The sequence below is a fragment of the Nannobrachium achirus genome, assembly GCF_963921795.1.
Source record: "Nannobrachium achirus genome assembly, chromosome: 14".
NCBI lineage: Eukaryota > Metazoa > Chordata > Actinopteri > Myctophiformes > Myctophidae > Nannobrachium > Nannobrachium achirus.
The window spans coordinates 41259783-41276587 of record NC_137821.1 but is presented as its reverse complement, the minus strand read 5'-3'; the positions used below and the strand labels follow the sequence as shown (position 1 = coordinate 41276587).

General features: G+C 41.0%; 1 protein-coding gene across 1 annotated transcript in view; it reads left to right on the top strand.

Moving 5' to 3' along the window:
• The window catches only part of rin1b (Ras and Rab interactor 1b), a gene marked incomplete at both ends in the record, with an annotated part of 90188 nt that overhangs the window by 666 nt on the left and 72717 nt on the right, over positions 1–16805 (top strand). The window lies entirely within an intron of this gene.

Sequence of the window (16805 nt, the reverse complement as noted above, 5' to 3'; positions counted from 1 at the left end):
TTTGTATTCAAAGTTGAAACAATCCATGTCCAGACAAATTGTACATTTGCTGAAAAAACTAAATGTATGCGAGGGAAGTCCAGTGTCAGCCTAAACTGTTATTCTGAAATTTTCTATTTCTCTGTCTCAAGTGAATTCAAAATGAATAGAATAAAATGCAATGATGTCTCTAACTGCCAAGACCAAGCACAGACTAAAGTAACTTTCCGGTCCTCAGACATGGGTAAAGCTATGCCAATAGTAGAGGAGGGAAATATCAAATATTGTTTCACTGGAACTCTGATCCAGGGAAAGAAATATGTAGACATAGGAGAAAGTCCTTGTGACAAAGAAACCATAATGCTAACCAACCTTACTAGGCCTTCATATCTTCCTGAAACTGTCTATGCAGTGTGTGGAGGGAAAGCGTACACGCACCTCCCAGCCAATAGCCATGGTACATGTTATTTGGCCCATGTCATTCCAATGATTAGAAGGGTGAATAGTTCTGAAATTCAAGAGGCCTACTCTGAACACAGGAGGAAAACTAGTCGTAAAAAACGGACATTAACTTGGTGGCAAAAAGTTCTCGGGGTGATAATACCAAATTATGGAGTCTATAATACACAGAGCGAACTGGAAGCCTTGTCTACTGTCCTGGAAAAACACATGAATGTCTCAGACGCAGCTATTGAAGCTTTGGCCACTGAAGTTAACGAAATCAAGGCCATTACTTTGCAAAATAGAATGGTTTTAGATATCATGTTAGCCAATAAGGGGGGGGCCTGTTCTGTTATCAAGACAGAATGTTGTTCTTTCGTGTCAGATCCCACTAAAGCAATCACTAAACTCCATGAGGATACCCAACTCGGGGTAAAAGAGCTACAAAAAAACCATGGGGGGATGTTTTGGGGTCTATTTGAAGACTGGTTTGGAGGTATCGGGAACACACTGACACGTACACTGATTCTGATTGTCATCACTGTGATCATACTACTCTTAGTTTTTGTTTGCCTATCTGCATGCATTAAAGCGGTAATGTCAAGAATTGTCGGGTCCACCTCTGAAGTAATAATCCAACCAGGAAGATCACAGTGGTCACCGCCATTCAACAACAGTGACATTGTTTAGACGATGTGGATTTGGGCTTATGGGTAGATGGGTGATGGGTCCCTTAGAAATAGTGACATTGCTTAGACTATGGGTGTGGGCTTATGAGTAGATGTGAGGTGTCCTTTAGGAATGGTTTTCTTATATTTGAAATTTATACCCATAAGGTATAAAAAAATGTGTGATGTGCTCTTTAGAGATGTTTTACTATATTCTATCTAGACGTGGGTTTTTTATTTGTTATTTTGAGTTCTATCCCCCTTAACGTCAATATAACTATCTGAATTACAGGCCAAACTAAGGTGGTCGCTAAAGAAAGAGGAAAAAAAAAACTAAACTCTAGGGCCGTCTAGGAATTTTTACCTTAAAGAGATAAATATATTAAATAAGGTTTTCGCCTAGACCTGTTTTCAGATACGTAAAAGACGGAAAAACAAATGTCATTACATTTACTATTAATGACCATATTCTATGATCAAAAGGGAGGGATGTTATAGAATTTTATGAAATGTAATCTTTGTTTCTTCTTGAAGGTAGTCAGAAGGTCATGTAATTTAGTTTAGTCGTGTCAGGGTGTTTATTCCTAGGTTTGAGAACAACTGTTGTGTGAGTCACTCTTTCACCTGTTACCAGAATGTCATGATCTGTCTAAAGTATTCCTGACTGAAAGCCTTAAAAGGATGTTTGTTAACTTGACTCTTTTTTATTTTAAGTCCCCTCTGAAGTGTATAAAGAGGGCGTGTATAACCTGTGCTCGGGAGTGGAGAGTTGCTATGCCCATTGAGTGTAGTTGCTGTCTGCTCAGGAGCTCCTTTGATGATTAAATATTGATTGTGTTTGAACACTGCTCGAACCTCTCTTTTCTCAAGTATATTTTTATGCAATAATTATAGAAATCCATAACATAGCTCAGTGTGTGTTTGTGTGTGGTGAATGGGTAAATGGTGCATTTATATAGTGTTTTTATCCAAAGCACTTTACATAGAATGTGCATTAAATTCACACATTCACACACACATTCATACACCGATGGCGGAGGAAACCACGCAAGGCACCAACCTGCACTTCGGGAGCAATTAGGGGTTCAGCTTGTTGCTCAAGGACACTTCGTCACTAACTCTGGGGGAGACCTCGCGCGCGCGTGTGTGCACTCGTGTGTGCTGTGTAGATAGATAGATAGATAGATAGTGATAAGATTAAAATGTTTAATATGGTATAGATATCATTCTCAGTGTTAAAAGTCAATGCCATGATGTTTTGATCTGATAACTAATGCACGAGACGAGAATCTGCCCCACTCCAGGGACAGAAAGATTGACCAGCGAAATGTCAAAGTGTCCAGGACACGGGATAATGAAAAGCCAAAACATTCTACATCCTTGGCTTCTGAGTCCACGAGACTCAGTCACAACAACATCTGATATCCATGTTATGTTTAATTGTCCAATCATAATGTGACTAATGTATTTTATGCTGTACACATTCAACTATATATGTGAAATGATTAGGCTTTGTACTCAGAGAGCTTACGATGGGTGAAAATGCTCTATACTGTACTTGTACAGTACTTTGAACTCTGACTAAACTTCAACACAAAACGGATTTACGCTGTGTGGTCTCATTTCTTGTGTGGAGTATTTTATTATGATTGGGGAAAACTGTTTATCCATATGGAATATGATTTTAAATCCCATCAAATGGTCCATTCGATTGCCGGATTAGCTCCGAGGAGATATTGGGGACTCAACGTTGTTGGACTCATTTTGTCTTCTCCGCTGCTAGAACCAGTTACGGATTTCTACTGATTTGACGTTTATGGATTCGATACAGCTGGACAGTTTGTTTTGGAATCCCACTTCGTTCATCTCTGCTAGTAACAACCAGCCGAGGATATTATCAGACGTTTCCCCTGACTCCCACGGAGTAACACTGAAAGGACTCCCTCCACGTTTTTTCCTCCTGAGCGCGGCACAGGAAGGCAGAAAACACCTGCCGAAATCTAAACAACCTTTTTACAAACAGAACAACACCTTTGAATTGAAGCGTCTCTTCAAAGCTTGGGGAATGAACTGATAACAGCTTTAATGGCTAAGATAGACAATGAGGAAATGAAACAGGTTGTTTCTAGGTGCCCCACAATTGCACCATTTTTGCCCATATGGAGAAAGGAATTCGGATATGATGACTCTCTCCCACATCAACATATCGATGAAACCTCACAACGGTCTGAAGAAAGCCGAAATGGAGGCGGCCAGGTTTGGCTCTGGCACAACGTTCCACACCAGGAGCCGTTCACGGACGGTCTCTCTCCCCTCATCTCTCCGCACAAGAGACTTGAGAGGCGGGCTCCATTCTCACACGCTAAGTCCTAATTCACCACAATCCGGGGTTCAGACGTTTGTACCTGCTAAGTTAGAGACTAGCTATCTTTAGCCCAAGCTGCGTTTTTATTGTTTAATGTTTTGTAGTCTATTGTTTTATCGCTTTTCGTTGCACGTTTGAGTAACAGAATAGGGACTGCGGTTTCCTGTTCTGAGGACATAGCAGACTGTTGGTCACAGATTCATGCTTGTCCATATTATTAGTTGGTGTTATTTAGCACGAGACTCCAGTTTAGTGTTGCCAGGACGAAAGTTATTTCTGTCCTGAAGGAAATCTTTACACGATTTTGTTTAGTGTACCCAGAACAAAAGCAATTGTTCTGAAGGGAGAATCTCTTGGCCAGTGCATAACCCAGCCACTTAACCACATAACAAATCGCGTGGTTATTTTATCAATAATAGCTGTTTCCAGCTACTTAATCACATAAGAAATAGCGTGGTTATTTTAATTGGTAGATTTCCTTTATGTTCCAGAACAGAACGTTCTGACGGAAATCTTCATGCTTTACGCTTACACGTCTTCGTTTTCGTCTCAGTCTTATCTTATTTTATTTATTTATTTTATTTCCGTCTCAGGCGACTCTGAGATGTTGAATACAGGAGCTTTTTATCTCAGCGCTCCCAAGAACATTTTTAAGAAACATGACCATTCAAGCTAAAAAAGCCCCCTGCTCCGAGAAGCAGTGTTTTTATCGTGTAAATCCTGGACACACACGGATGAGATGTTACAATCTAAACCCAGAACTTTTTTTTTTTAACCCGGACCTCACATCACTCTGGAAGATCATCGGGAACTCCCATTTACCAGCAATACCTAAAACTTTTCCTGGAACATATGTGCGGAGCTGTGGAGAAATCGGACATTATTTGCCACTGGATGTTCGAACCTCATCAGGAAGGAACAGAGGACGCAAGCAGTGTTTTCAGATGCTGACGGGCTTGACAAGGCCCCCCCCCCAGCCGAACCTGGCTGGCACTGCCTTCCACTCACAACGCGATGGGACGCGTTGTGAGCTTGTCGATCTGCTACGTGACTTTCATGGATTACAATGTCCCGAAAAGAACAAACACTCTTTTGACCCTGGGGACACCCCGAGATAATGGTACTATATATTTTGTTTACTTTTGACTAAGTACGACTTCTGAGAGAAAAAAAAAAAAAAAATCAAGTTCTGACTGACAAACCCATCTGTTAAATGTTTTTGATATATTGTCTGTCTAATCATCTCTAATCCAATTTTCCTCCCCTGGTTACATTTCGGTTTGTCTATTATGAAAGCAGGAAAATCAAACCAAGTATAAAGTGAGCGGTGCTACTTCTGTGTACAATATGTGCTTGGCTTATGCTGCTTGCTTGCTCAATGCCTGCTGCTCGCGTGAGCTGCTTACGCTGCTTATAGGCTGGCACGGCCTATGTGTTATTTTATTGTTTTATTTTGAAAAAAACTATGAGGGGATTGCTGGAATTGCTCGATAATCTATGTTTTTATTTCATTTTTCTTATTTTCACTTTGAGAGGCCACGAGCCGTTTCAGTTTCTGTGTGACCTTGCTCTCTCTTTCTCTCTCAAAAATGGGTTTCATTCGCTCTTGTTCTGTATAATCTACTGTTTACATTCTAATACAGGGCTTGATAACAATGTGCTGGGGTTATATTTGAATCTGTCTTATTTGAATCTGTCTTGGGTTTTTCTCCCTCTGTTTGTGTTCTAACTCACTTGCCTGGTTTGCAAAACTAGGAATTATTTACACATATGACTGTCTCTCTCTCTCTCTCTAAAAAGGGATCTCATTCACTCTTGGTATGACTACACTCGTACTGATAACAACCAACGCTTGGGTTTATTTGAATGTTTATATATGATGCCCCTAACGTCTTAATAATTTTTTTTCTCCCTAATGTATTAATTCTTTTTCACCAATGTGGTAGGGATTATTTTTACTTTATTTATTTCATTTTAGGGGACAGGACGGACTCGACCTGGATAGACAGGTATCGTGGAAGGAACTCCACTAACTCGCTAACCAACTTGACTGACACTCAACTTGACGGACTGACGGTTTTATTTCAATTTTATTTTAGCCAGTTTAATTTCATGACTGTTTATTTTATTATAACCCATTTTCTCCTGTCCTACTGTTTTGTCGTGAAAACCGTTCCTCTTGCAGAGAACGTGTAAACAACTGACTTGCTTTCATTCCTTTCTAAAACAACTGATAGTCTGCTAGAAGACAGGCCTTCAAGGTCAGAGGGTCTGTGTGTGTGAGATTTATTATTTAGTAATCCTGTTCTTTTAAACCACATCTTATGGACATGAACCAAAAACATTTACTTTTACCATTCTTAACACATAAACTGCAGTATGGGTTAAGGATGGAAGAGGCCTAGCCCTGCTTTACTCAACCTTTAATTTCTCATGTTGGTTTATTTTTGGTAATACTTTATCCTCTTTACTTGAGTAAAAGCAGGCTGAGACGGTTCCAAAAACAATTTAGATGGCTGGGCTCCATTCAAACCTTCCCAGTCAAATTCCACAATTATTACAACCCTACTGGGCTTATACGGGATTACACATTAAAAAAATAATAATAATAATAATAATAATAATGACATTATGATTATGTTATGTGTTTCTATTTAATTTGTCTTATTTTTATTTCTTTAAAGTTTCATTCATTTTCTGGTTAGAGAGGCTTTAAACAGGCCTCGCTAACTATTGTATGGGACACTTCCCCCCTCACAGGCCTGGAAGCTCACTCTAACTCTGACAGTGAGCAGAGTCATTGTCCTTTACTGTACCTCGGTACCCTACTGTACCTCGGTACCATCTGTTTCTCATTTAACCATATTTTAACAAATTATCCTCCAAACAAAACAATTTTTGTCACACCCAATATTTTTGGCTGTGGCAAACGGGAGGGAATGTGTTTGGAGAATTTCATTTTCTGAATTCATATTTCATTTTCTGAATTCATATTTCATTTTCTGAATTCATATTTTATTTTCTGAATTCATATTTCATTTTCTGATTTCATATTTACATATTTCATTTTGTTTTCATCTCATTTTATTTCAGAATATATATATATTTCACTTTGCTTAACCATGTTTAAATCTGTTTCCCCCTAACAGAACAAACTTATTACAATTAGACACAAACCGTGTCCCTTGGTGATGTATATCTAAAACAAATCAAACATGTCTATACCTAAATACACACAATGGTCTTAACTTCCATGTAATTCTGATGTTTATTCTATTTTTCAGACTTATCTATTTGATAGACGGTCCATATCTCTTCCCATGATCTGTGAGGAAGGATCATTTTTCGTGAGTACGAGGATTCAAGTCACCTGAGTTCCTATATCATTTTTGTTAATATTTACAGTTGTCTTGTCCCAAAATGCAACTCTCTTCTTTTGATAAGATCTCATAGCCTCGTCCTGGAAATGTTAAATACTGTCATATTAAGTGTATAAAACCTTACTGAAATGATGAGGACAGAGGTCCTATACCTTACTGTTGTGGAGTCAAAAAAGGTCCACCCTGGCTGGGACATATCGTCATAGGTCAAGCAAGGGAATGGACCATGACGCTCCACCACACTAATCAAATTTTCAAAATTCTACATTCGTCAATCTCAGGTGATGACTTCACCAAATAAATAAAAAAAAACAAAAATATATATATATATATATATATATATATATATATATATTCTCTTTCATTAAATGCACTCTCTGTAGTGCACCCCACCATCAACCCAGGTGAGGCTGTGAAGAAACTTTGGAAAGATTCTAAATTTAGTGATAAAGTTTGTCATGGTGCGACAGGACAATGGTTGTTATTGATGGATCAAAGGTTTCCTTTTCCTATCAATATATTTTAAGGAACGTGTGATTTTCTCCTCTCTCTCATAAAAATATTCTAACTCATGTTAACTAAACGTTACAGGCCCCAAATTATAAGAGAAAATATCCTTGGTTTAATCTCAGACTGCCCTTTGACGCACTCCCCCTAATGATTCCAAATTATACAGTCCTTTATCTTTCATTATCAAAATATTTTTACCTTTGGTTGTATTCTGATTTAAATACCTTTAAAAGACTTAAATACCTTTGGAAATATACAGTTCTTTTGCTATCGAAATGTTTTGACTTAAATTGTTCAATTATTAGGTTCTGTTTCAAATACCTTTAAAAAGTTGAACCCATGTTTTCTTCCCTTGTTGTTTTATTATCCTTTGACCCTTTAACACTTCAAATGCTATCTCACGGGGGATTGATAAGATTAAAATGTTTAATATGGTATAGATATCATTCTCAGTGTTAAAAGTCAATGCCATGATGTTTTGATCTGATAACTAATGCACGAGACGAGAATCTGCCCCACTCCAGGGACAGAAAGATTGACCAGCGAAATGTCAAAGTGTCCAGGACACGGGATAATGAAAAGCCAAAACATTCTACATCCTTGGCTTCTGAGTCCACGAGACTCAGTCACAACAACATCCCATCCATGTTATGTTTAATTGTCCAATCAGAATGTGACTAATGTATTCTGTAAACTCCATATATCTGTGAATCATTATGCTTTGTACTCAGAGATACTATGGGTGGCAATGCTCTCTACTGTACTTGTACAGTACCTACAATTTGAACTCTGACTAAACTTCAACACAAAACGGATTTACGCTGTGTGGTCTCATTTCTTGTGTGGAGTATTTTATTATGATTGGGGAAAACTGTTTATCCATATGGAATATGATTTTAAATCCCATCAGATAGATAGATAGATAGATAGATAGATACAAAGCAGTGTTGTTTTTGACAGCAAATTTTGATTTAGTTTTAGTCATAGTCTTTTGAATAAAATGTAGTTTTAGTCATAATTTAGTCACCTGAAAAGTTTTAGTTTTAGTCTAATTTCAGCCGACTAAATATCATAAGATTTTAGGCGACTAAATCTACAGTTGATTTAGTTAACTGAAATGTATTTTGGCAGGCCTTGATGGCATCGTAATGACTGATTTTACACTTGGTTGTGTGCTGAAAATAGCAGATCTACAAGCTCACAACGCGTCGCAGCGCGACACGTTGTGAGCTTGTGGATCGGCTATTTTCAGCATGCAACACCTGAGAGTAACCAAACATAAAATCACTCTTCTCCACTAGTCCCGCCCTTTTGTGCAGAGAGCACTGAGTTTTAGTCTAGTTTTTATTTTGTTGACGAAATTGTCAATATATTTAGTTTTAGTCTCTACAACTTAGTTTTTATTTAATTTTTATTTAGTTTTCATCAGTGAAAAAAACACAGTCGACAAACATTTTTCGTCATAGTTTTAGTCGACACAATCAACACTGATACAAAGATATATTTTATTTCGAGTTTTATTTTGCTTTTGTACTGACCCCACTGCTGGATCAAGACTTCCCCTCAAGGATTTGCATACATATGTGTCAACCAACCGTTTGTGATTGTGATATTGTATAGATGTGACATGTGGGGCAGTTTGTAAGCCAGTCCTTTCATGCTCCGTGCAGCTCTGTTGGTTTAGTCCCTGGGTGTGTGAGTGTATTACCATAATGAGGAAGTGGCATTGAGGAGATGAAGACCAGACCCGCCCTCATCTTTAATTCAAGGTTAAGTTCACCTTGAATAAAGATGAGGCAGGTCTCTCGTCTTCATCTGAGGTGAAGTGATGAATTTCAGCCAATGTTTTATGTTGTCTGACAGCAATCTAAATAAATGTTGAATAGATTTAGTTTGTGTGCGTATGAATTTATAGAATCAAGAGGGGTCTATTTGCTACACTTGCATCACAGGTATACGAGCAATGTTGCAGTGGCATTATGGTCTGCAAGACTGCAACAACAATATATAATATAATATGCAACAAGATTATTATTATTATACTGTCACTTGAAAAGCTCAAGATAAAGAATGTCCCCCAAACACTGTAAAAAATAACTACTGCCATTTAAATACGAATTCTCATGAAATGAAGGTAGTTGAGCACTGCAAGGGTTTAAGCGCATGCACAAGGTGTAAGCGCATGAATGGGGCTTATCTATGTGTGTGCAAGCGTATGTGCAGGGGGTAGGCCTGTACAGCATACACGCTTATGCTTGCAAGGTGTACGCTCACGCATGAGGGATATACAGTATATTTGTGTGCATGCAGCGGTGTAAGCATACATGAGATTATGTATATATGGTATAAGGTATAAGCGTGTGCGTGGGGGGTATGTTTGTGCGTGCAAGGACGTGTGACTTACATGTGCACATGACAAGTGTGTGTGCGTGCGTGCGTGTGTGTGCGTGTGTGTGCGTGTGTGTGCGTGCGTGTGCGTGCGTGCGTGTGCGTGTGTGTGTGTGTGTGTGTGTGTGTGTGTGTGTGTGTGTGTGTGTGTGTGTGTGTGTGTGTTGCAGAGCCCTCTAGATGTCCCATCTCTCCAAGTGGCTGATGTCAGTCAGAGGTTGATGGGAGGGAGGGTGTGTGTGTGGGGGGGGTCTCTAGTTTCCACTGCTCACAAAGAACATAAGGGCCCCTCTGTCACAGCGCTCCACTCACACCAGTCCGCTCTCAGTGGACATCGCAGGGGATCCATCTACCCTTCCATTGTCACTTCTCCATTCTTCTCTCTCTTCTCTCTCTCGCCGTTTATCCACTCTCTCATTCTAAAGGTCTTTACACGCCGCCGGAGGGCATCATGGCAAATCCTCACAAAAACGATCTGAAAAAATTTAGTAATTTGCATCAAAACTACATATCGTCATTGTCGGGTGAAAGAAAACCTTGTATGTCCAAAACCGTTCGTTTTGGATTTATCATTTAAAAAATGATTTAAACTAGTGAAAACGGCCGATCTACAAGCTTGTAGATCTGCTGTTTTCACAACTTTTGTGCGACGGGCGGCCTTGTATGATGAAGCAGGGCTTTACTTTGCGAAAGAATGTACACATTTGAAACTTGGAGATAGGTTTCCACCCGACAACGACGAATATGTAGCCTCATTCATACAATTTACAATTTAGGCAGACAGTCTTAATCCAGGACGATTTACAGTAAGCAAGGACAGCACAAGGTAATGCATCAAATGCATAGAAATAGTCATCTAGGCTCATAAGTAAACCAATAACCTTTCATCAGTCTAACAGTAGAGTATCCCAAATAGTCAATAATCGGTACATTAAAACTAGTGTTTCTCAAACTCTCAAATTTCAAGGTCTCCCCTTAAAGGAGCTATAGTCAACTTTTTCTTGAAAAACGGATGCTAAAATAAGAATAATGTTTCGAAAATATTTTATAAAAAAATAAGCTTCATATATGTGTTTCTATTCAAAAATGACCACAAAAAGCGTAAAATAATGATAAAATAATCATTTCGGCCATTGTCAGACCGACACTTTGTTTAAATTCTAGTCTATAGACTAGGATGTAAACAAAGTGTCGGCCCTACAATGAAGAAGTTGACTATAGCTCCTTTAACTCTGACAGTGTACAAATGTAACCAAATGTAACCCATTAGGGTTCATTTGGTTCCATGTGTACACTGTCAGAGTTACAGACTTGTATTGGCCAATGTAGACCCCCATAAAGGAACCCACAGAGTCCCTGGAATCCACTTTGAGAAGCACTGCTCTGATGCCAGGTTAACAATGACCTGGCATATCCATCTACATAACATGCTATCTAAATTACATTTTAGTCTTTTGCATAAGCCTGCAAGGTCATCCAGGCTACGACAAGTGCTACGGCAGTGCTGTGCAGTGGCGTCAGTTCAGAAAAAGGTAAGGTATGGCAACATGACTGGTAGACACCAGTCATGTTGCCATACCTTAGCAACAGGCATGATGCATTTATTTTAAGAAGCACATTCTATTTCTTTCCCCAAAAAACTCTATGGTTTGGGCTGGATATGGCAGTCTGGAACAGTTGTTCAAGTGCTCATGGATTTATATTTTAACTAACTTGTATTCTCCACCCTGGACCCAGGGTATGGCAGCTGCATACCCCTGCCATACCCAATTGACGCCCCTGGTGCTGTGCGGGCTAAAGTGGAGTCTGAAGAGGTGATGAGTCTTCAGATTACTGTGTAAGATTGGGAGTGAGTCTGCAGTTTTAATTGCAACGGGGAGTTCATTCCATAGGTTGGGGAGCCAGAAGGGAGAAGATGACTGGGACGTGTGGTCGATGCCTTTATTCGCCGTGAAAAATCGACCTTGTTGTTCAGAATAAACATTGCGTTGCTTTACTGCCATGTAATACCCGCTCGCTATGGGGATGTACTCGTGAGTCGTGACACATGCGTAAGAGTTCAAAATACATATTTTTTCTTTAATCGTATGAGAAAGACAAATGCCCCTGGACGTGTTTAGGGTCAGGGGTCGTACGTTTTCAGGCCAAGGACACCTTAGTTGAGAGAGAGATGAAGGCTAGCACAATCATCAGCGTATTTTTGATTCATGTCAATTCGTGTTTTCAGATATTTAACCACTTGAACCATCAGTACTTAATAAACTTGACCTTTCTCTGTACTTAGTGTGCTCTTTTTTCCCCTCTACACCAAACCTCTTTGCCGAAAATAGCAACATATTCTCACCCCCCAGGGGGTCCTTGACGCCTTGTCAAGGACCCCCTGTAGTAACTCAGAGACCCCCCTATTTTGTCGTTATGAGAGGCATTTGGGTACAGCAACGTTAGGAGGTCACAGAACACGGTGTTCTCTTCCTGTCTCTGTGTAGCATGATGTGTATGATGTGTAGTGCTAGTTACAGATGGACTGAAGGCTCACCATGTGTTCGTGCTGGTAAAAAAGGAACACTTGATGAGATCCAGATGTGGTCACGACACGCAAGCATGCGAGAAGGTTCTTTATATTGGAAGTATGCTATATAAATGTAGGTGGAGTACTGTACACCTCCACCCAGCTATTCGTTCCCTGCATGTTCCAAGGATGACCGAATGTATCATTACCACATCAAGTCTGACGTTGAAATTTTTTTCGAGATGTTCTCCAAATTGTTACGTTTCTTCATTTTGTTTGTTCAAAAACAGTGTGACAAAGGTGTTGAGCTTATTATGGTTGTGACACCCACCTACCCAACCACCCATGGTCCAACAGCCACTGTCCCCCGCAACTAAATGGCAATTCTAAAATAAGATAACTGATAATGTCTTCACATTTGTATTTTGGCATACGGATTATCATCAAATGAGCTATTTGTTACAAAAAGCTTCATATCCTGTATATACTGTACATAATGACAAAATGTGACATGCTTAGCTCTGTTTACACAATGCTGTACCCCCTCCAACTGTATTATGTTCCCCATTTTCAACAGTTTTTCCTATATTTTTACACTTGCTTTGGCAATGTAAACGTATGTTTTCACATGCCAATAAAGCCCCTTTGAATTGAATTGAAAGCAACATTAACATTCATACAAACTCAAATGTCTCTCTCTCTCTCTCTCTCTACCTTTCTCCATAGTAATTCTCAACCCAACAGACTCTACTATGGTTTACTCTTTGACATGGTATTGCAATCGCCGATTTAATATTTATTCAGATATTGATACACATCAACCTCAGAACTCTCTCTCTCTCTCTCTCTCTCTCTCTGTCATTCTCTTTCATTCTCTCGTGTTCCTTCCATCATACAGCACATCGGGGTCCCAAACCCAGGGAGTCTGAAACTCGAGCCCAAGATAAATGCTGATTGGGTTATCGAATAGAAGAAGAGGGAGAGAAAGAGAATGAGACAGCGAGGGAGAAAGAGAGACGAGCGGAGGGCAGCATGGTACAGATAAAAGCAGGGGGGCCCACTGGGTGGCGAGGAGGGCGGGGGACAGATTTAAAAAACAAATGAGAGGTAAAAAGACAAGAGAGAAAGAGGGGGGTGAGGGGGGCTGCGTGCGGGACGTTTGTGTGTCAGTGTGTAATATGACCCTCTGTCCATTCACATTACACAAGCCTTTAAAACCAGCCCCATCTCACACACACACACACACACACACACACACACACACACACACACACACACACACACACACACACCACTACGCTGGTCCATTTGAGCCCTCTACCCTCCTCTGAAGGATGGCTCTTGGAATTGGATTACGGCCCGCTGAATGGGGCCGGTCCCTCTCGGCTGGGTTCCGTCTCTGACCCCCTGCTGGGACCGGGTGCCCCCCACCCTCTCCCCCACCCCCTCCTCACCCCTCGCCCCTCCCCTCACCTCCCACACACGCACACACACATACATACACACACACACACACGCACACACGCGTACACGCATTCATGCAAACAGGCTCATTTCAACATTATGGGCCTACACACTTTCACAGCTCCGCTCCTCCTTGGTTAATGGGTGGGTGGTGTCCTCCGTAACATCAACTTCAAGTTCATTCATTGTCACTTCAGGTTTTTACAGCAGAGCAGAGCAGCTGAAATTCTTTTGTTTTGCGAGATTCCTCTGAATTAACCACTTGGACCCCTGTTCTGGGGGGGCGGGGATGGGGGCAATCACTTGCAATGCAACGTGCTGTGACTTGTGGCGAAGACATTCTGTGTAGAAGAAGACAAGAGCAGAAGGTTACAACTCGGTTTCACTAGATTCTTCTAGTGACTATAAGAATGAAGTGTACAGACATACACATCATAAAGTCTATAGTTTGCACAAGGCACAAGGATCTTACTAGGATATTATAATGTAATCAAGTGTACAGTGTTCTGCATCTGTTTAGTTAAATATCAAATTTCCAAAACTAATATCAAATGTGTGGGTGTGACAGTGTTCTGCCGTCTCCTTTGTGCAACATATCAAATGACAACAGATATCAACTACAGAATGGAAACACCCGCTCTGTGTGCGTGCGTGTGTCGGTGTGTGTGTGTGTGTGTGTGTGTGTGTGTGTGTGTGTGTGTGTGTGTGTGTGTGTGTGTGTGTGGACTGGGTGTGTATCAGTGTGTGTTTGACCGATCACAGCTACAGATGTGAACTGGGATCGGATTCTGACCCCATTTTACAGCCTACTACACTGTCAGAACTCTCTCTCTCTCTCTCTCTCTCTCTCTTTCGATCTCTCACGTGCACTCCCTGCTCACACACACACAAACGCACGCATGCATGCACACGCACGCACACGCGCACGCACGCACGCACGCACGCACGCACGCACGCACGCACGCACGCACGCACGCACGCACGCACGCACACACACACACACACACACACACACACACACACACACACACACACACACACACACACACACACAGTGCAGTGTCTTGTTCTAGTGAAGAGCATCATCCTCTTGTCTTCGCACTCCTCGGTTTCTTATCGTCAAGTACTTCAGCCTCATTAGCATATTCATCACCATACTGTAACCAATCTGAGAGCTGAAACTTAAAACCCTGGCAGAGAGGGGACGCTAGAACACTGGAGATCCATCTGAGGATGACTGCATTAACCACTTAAAGGCATTGAAACAGATCATTCTAAATCCAGGAATTTCCTATAATGTGAAAAACGGTACTTAGGTTTGATTGATTGATTGACTGACTGACTGACTGACTGACTGACTGACTGACTGACTGACTGACTGACTGACTGACTGGCTGGCTGACTGATTGGCTGGCTGGCTGACTGACTGACTGACTGACTGACTGACTGACTGACTGACTGACTGGCTGGCTGACTGACTGACTGACTGACTGACTGACTGACTGACTGACTGACTGGCTGGCTGACTGACTGACTGACTGACTGACTGACTGACTGACTGACCGACTGACTGACTGATTGTCGTCCCAGGTTCGACTCCTGGCACCAGCTATGTGTTGTGGGTAACCGGTGGAGTCGCTGGAAAGATACTTGCCTGGATTACGCATATCTTTCTGAGGTTAAGATTAGGAATAGGGTTAGGGTTTGGCACTGTTTTACTGAGGTTATAAGGTTAGGAATAAGGTTAGGTTTAACCGTTTTAGGCATAGTTTACAGAGGTATATAAGGATATTAAGGATCTCAATGGAAAATAACAAATAAGCTTTGCCTTACCCGAGTTTCCTTTTAGTCGACATTGTATCAGTGAACTGTACTGTCATGGAACTGTACCTTTTCTTGTCCAAAACCTCTAATAAATACCTCAATCAATCAATCAATCAATCAAAAGGCATACACCATCGGCCCAGGCAAGTTTCTTTCCGGCGACTCTTCTGGTATTCGTGTTGTGGTGTCCATGAGCGAGACACTTGACTTCTGGGTGAAAATAACCTCTGCAGGATTAAAAGGCTCTAAATTATCATAATCGGTCATCATCAAACCATCAATCGATGAGTGTGTCCATCCATCCATCCATCCATCCATCCATCCATCCATCCATCCATCATTCTAGTAGATTAATACTGTGAGTGAGGGATTAGTGATTCTGACACACGCAGGCACGCAGGCATGCACGCACACCTTTGATCCCATCATCACTGATCACTCACTGGGCTGCACAGACTGAGGCCTACTCTCTCTCTCGCTCCCTCTCTGTCTCGCTCTCTGCATACGTAGTTTTACAAATTGACTAGTTTTAGTTTAATTTATATTTTTGGTTAGTTTTTCTGGTATTATTAGGAAAGCTTAGATTTATAGAAGCTGAAAGAGTAGAATGAAAGAATCAAAGAATCAGATATGATGGTGTTTTAACAACATCAAAAAGTTAGTTAGTTTTAGTTTCTCCTCTATAGACCCAATAGACCATTGCACCTGATCTACTCCCCTAACCTCCATCATCAACACAGCTATAACCTCAGGCTGTGTTCCATCTGCCAACAAGGCAGCCAGAGTATCCCCACTCCTCAAAAAACAACTCTTGACTTCTCAGATGTCAAGAACTACACACCAGTATCACTCCTTTCCCTTCTTTCCAAAACTCTTGTTGTCTCTAACCAGCTTTCTCTCCATCTCTCACATGCAGAGCTGCAGAAACAGCTGAGACACTCATCCATGCCTTCATTACCTGTACATCCAGACTTGACTACTGCAATAGCCTTCTTTACCACCCGTTTTGAATGTTATCATGTGATCGAATGGCAGATTATTAGTTCTTATCAGCCCATTGTATAGCGAGTGAGAGAGAGTTCCTCCATGTCTTGCAGCCATGATGGAAGCCTGCTGTGTGCGTGTCAATGTGTGATGTGTGTTTACTGTGTTAGTGGTTTTCAAGTGGTCAGATGTGACCTGAAACATGCTGTATGCTGGTCTCCTTCAGCCAGCTACCAGGCAGCAGGTTGCACTGGAGATAAAGTGCCCTCCAATCCAATCTCCTGGGTCTGGCT